Source organism: Colobus angolensis, unplaced genomic scaffold (genome assembly GCF_000951035.1).
Source record: "Colobus angolensis palliatus isolate OR3802 unplaced genomic scaffold, Cang.pa_1.0 Scaffold52, whole genome shotgun sequence".
Classification (NCBI taxonomy): Eukaryota; Metazoa; Chordata; class Mammalia; order Primates; family Cercopithecidae; genus Colobus; species Colobus angolensis.
In genome coordinates this window covers 10,046,891-10,051,096 of record NW_012118710.1, presented here as the reverse complement: position 1 = coordinate 10,051,096, position 4,206 = coordinate 10,046,891, and the positions used below count along the sequence as shown (strand labels likewise).

Genomic DNA, 4,206 nt, shown 5'->3' with positions numbered 1-4,206 from the left:
TTATAATTCATAAATTAATGTTGATAAATTATTAACTAAAATTTATACTTAATTCATATTTATTTAGTTTTTTTTAACAAAATATCCTTTTTCTATTCCAGGATCCCAACTAGAATATGACGTTGCATTTAATCATAATATCTCCTTAGGTTCCTCTTGGCTGTGACAGTTTCTCAAGACTTCCCTTGTTTTTGATGATCTTGAAAGTTTTGAGAAGTACTGAACAGGTATTTTGTAGAATTTTCCTCCCTTGGGATTTGTCCGATTTTTTTTTTTTTTTTAATTTTGTAACTAGACTGTGGTTGTGTGTATTAAGGAGGAATATCACAGAAGCGAAGTGCAATTCTCATCATGTCATATCAAGAGCACACACTAACAACATGACTTATTGCTGAATATTGAACTTGATCACCTGGCTGAGGTAATGTTTGCCAGATTTCTCTGTAAAGGTACGGTTTTTCCCTCCATTCTATACTGTACTCCTTCAAAAGAAATCACCAACCACAGTTCATACTTAAGGAGTGGGGAAGTTACGATCTATTTATTTGAGGATAGAACATCTACATAATTATTTGGATTCTTCTGCATGGGAGATTTGTCTACTCTCACCAATTTACTAATTCACTCAACTATTTATATCCATATGGATTCATGGATATTTATTTTATACTTTGGGTTATAATCTAATACCACTTTACTTATTTTGTTGCCCAAACATTTCTATATGTAACGATGTTATGCTGAACATGAATTTATAAGGGTGTTTTCAATTCTAATTTATTAGAATGCTTTTAGTTCTAATCTGGCCTCTTCCCCTTGCTTACCTGTAAACTCCCACCCAGTAATGAGAAGCCTAGATGTTTCCATTTACTTAATTGTTCAACTCCAAAATAGATGTGTAGTGGTATCAGAATTGTTATACCTTACACAGGCATTTATTTTTGAGTGGAGTTTTTGGTAGTCAATCAGTTGACTGAATCTGGGCTAAATATATGTATTTTTAAATCATCTGCATTTGTTAAATTTCATTATCTCTACCTCATAATTTAAACATTCCTATGAATACAAACAGATAATTAAAGATTGTTTACAACCGGAAAACATAATTTTAACACTCTCTTCCTACCCCATTTTAAATATGATGAAACTTGAGTTCAAAGAATTACATACTTAAGGTCACACATGAGTAACAATTATAGCATGTTGTCACTTGAGAGATATCTATGTTAAAATGGTAGCACACCGGTTATACCTGATCCACCATCTTTAAATTTCCTTTAAAAGACCATAAAAATGCATATAAAAATATAATTAAAAAATACGAATAGAAATTGTAAAACATTAGACAAAGAAATGCCCTAGACTTTTCTTTACCTATGCAGATAGACCAGAAGAAGATGAGAAAATATTTGGTTTTTCCTCTCTGCTCAACATAACTCTATTAACAAAAGGAGCATCAGTGTCTAAAAATATTCTTTTTTTTAATTTTTTTATTATTATACTTTAAGTTCTAGGGTACATGTGCATAACATGCAGGTTTGTTGCATATTATACTTTAAGTTCTAGGGTACATGTGCATAACATGCAGGTTTGTTACCCAGCAATAAAATTATCAATAAAAAGGTTGAAGGCAGTAAAAAATAAATAATTAATGAGATGCCTGAATGCGGAGCATAGGGAGAGAAAATGTTAATTGTGACGGAGAAGTTGTTGACATGGAAATTAGAGGATGGATATTTTACCTGTATAAGAAATCAAAACAGGCTGGGCTTGGTGGCTCATGCCTATAATCCCAGTGGTTTGGGAGACTGAGGTGGGAGGATCACATGAGCCCAGGAGTTCAAGAACAGCCTAAGGAAAACAGTAAGACCCTGTCTCTACAACAACAGAAACACTAGCCATGCGAGGCGAGAGGCTGAGGTGGGATGATCATTTGAGCCCAGGATGTCAAGGCTGTAGTGAGCTATGTTCACACCACTGCATTCTAGCCTGGGTGACAGAGCAAGACACTTATGTGTGTCTCCGAAAAAGAAAAATGAAAACAAAGAGAGCAAAGAAAATCACATTTTTCAAGTCCTGAGCAGTGTAACTGAAGTAAAAGATATAGTGACTGAAATTATAATTTACCTATAAAATAATTGACTACCTGGACATGCAAACACACACACACATACACTAAAAATCTCCTAGAATGCCTAAGAAACCAGTGCACTTTACTACAATTACAAAGATAAGGAAGGTGTGATCTTTATTAGTATAATAATAACCAGTTAGAAAGCACAATGGAAAAGTATTCCAGTGCCGATGGTGTTGGGGAACTGCTCACATATTCAAGAGAAATGCACAGATACCAAAGCAGAAAGGACAATAAACAAGAGTCCTCATGGTCAAAAGATTAGAAGATGCAGCTTTCAATGGGAGGAGCAGGTTTTGGACCACACTGCAGCACTTTTCTTCTTTCTGTGCTGCCTTGAAGGAAGGCAGTGGTAATACTAATCACTGACACTTAATGGTTCTCATGAGGTGGACACTGTTGTAAATGCTACATACATATTAATACACTTAGCCTTACTGTAGACTTAACCCTGTAAGTTTAAGAAGCTGGATGAACCCTACACAGGTTTAACCAAAGAAATCCAAATCAAGACACAATGTAATTAAACTTCTGAAATCTAAAGACAAAGAAAAAATACAGAAAGCAACCAGAGAAAACTGATCTTAGATTTCCCTTACCTACAGAGAAAAAAGGACTATTTGTATGACAGCAGATTAATACTCATATTATCTTCATTTTGTAGGTGAATAAACTGACACTGGAATATTCAGGAGGAACATTCAGGAACTTCTTCGTGGTCATGGTCACCCAGCTAGAGTGTGGAAGCCAGGCTGTCTGATTTCACGATCTGTGTTCTTAATCCTATGCATAAGGAAGCCATAATGAGGCAACCACTATTTTTAAGATTCACAGATGTTTGGGCCCAGTTCACCAGAATGCCAAGTTATACAGGGTTGTGGAATCAAAACTGCAATTAGTAATAAAATGTGATGCTCTCTGGAACGTTTTTCGTACATATATATGCTTCTTGGGACTCTCCCTGAAGGTTAAGAGAAATTGAGAAACGATGGAGAATTTAAGTGTTTTAGATCCTACATACATTAGACTTAAAAATAGTAACTATATACATGCGTATTTATAAACTTAAGAATGAACATAACATGAACCATGTGGCACCTATAAAATGAAAATAAAATACCTACAAACCAACTGAGAGCAGTAAAAGAAGCTTTAAGGACTTTCACTTCAGGAAGTCTGAATTAGATGCGCTCCTTCCCATTCCTCCCCCTAATTACAACAAGCTTGGACGTTACATACAGAACAAACAGAAGGAGCCTCTGAAAGATGAAGAGAAGGCAAGTAAGCTACAGACTTCACAACGTAAGGAATAATATGGTGGTGAGTTACATTTGTGATTTTTTTTCTTGTCTCATATCCCATAATATCTCGTATCTCATAATCAGTTAGAAAGCACAGTGAAAAAGTATTCCAAGGCCAATGGTGTTAGAGAACTGCTCACAAATTCAACAGAAATGCACAGATACCAAAGCAGAAAGGACAATAAACAAGAGTGTTCATGGTCAAAAGATTAGAAGATGCAGCTTTCAATGGGAAGGGCAGGTTTTGGACCACACTGCAGTGCTTTTCTGCTTTCTGTGCTTTCCCACTCTAGAAGCTGAAGAAGATAACAACCCCAATATGTCAATATATGTAGACCAAAAACCAGCCCCAATAAAAGTCTGCTCTCTCTAGCCAAAGGACTACAGTAGGGCAGCCCAGCAAGACAGAAAACCTTCAGACAACCTACCCCAGCCAAACACTACCAAAAAAAGTAAAAGAAAAAGTGAGCCACCACCCAGTCCACATCAGTGAAAACTAAGTGGAAAGTCTAGACTTTCACCTCAAGAGGTTGCAACAAGCTACTCCAATACACCTGCCGGGATAGTGTCACAGAAGGCTAAGTAAGGACCTGTGTTGTTGATTCCTCTCCAGAAGTAAAGAGTCCATACCTGCTATTTTAAGAGAGACCACATGGAAAGCCTAGATTTCAACACCTACCCAGCATTAATGCTGTATTCCTTCCCTTCTTTACTGTTTGGTATCAACGCAGCTCAGTGCAGAGTCAGAATGTTTGGCATTACTCTTCAGTA

General features: G+C 36.3%; 1 long non-coding RNA gene across 1 annotated transcript; it reads left to right on the top strand.

Annotated features, from left to right (window-relative positions):
• Positions 1–314: 314 nt before the first annotated feature.
• On the top strand, positions 315–3,299 carry LOC105525193. The gene is made up of 2 exons (XR_001003870.1): positions 315–449; positions 2,799–3,299. It is a non-coding gene; the product is annotated as an uncharacterized LOC105525193 (long non-coding RNA).
• The last annotated feature ends 907 nt before the right edge of the window (positions 3,300–4,206 follow it).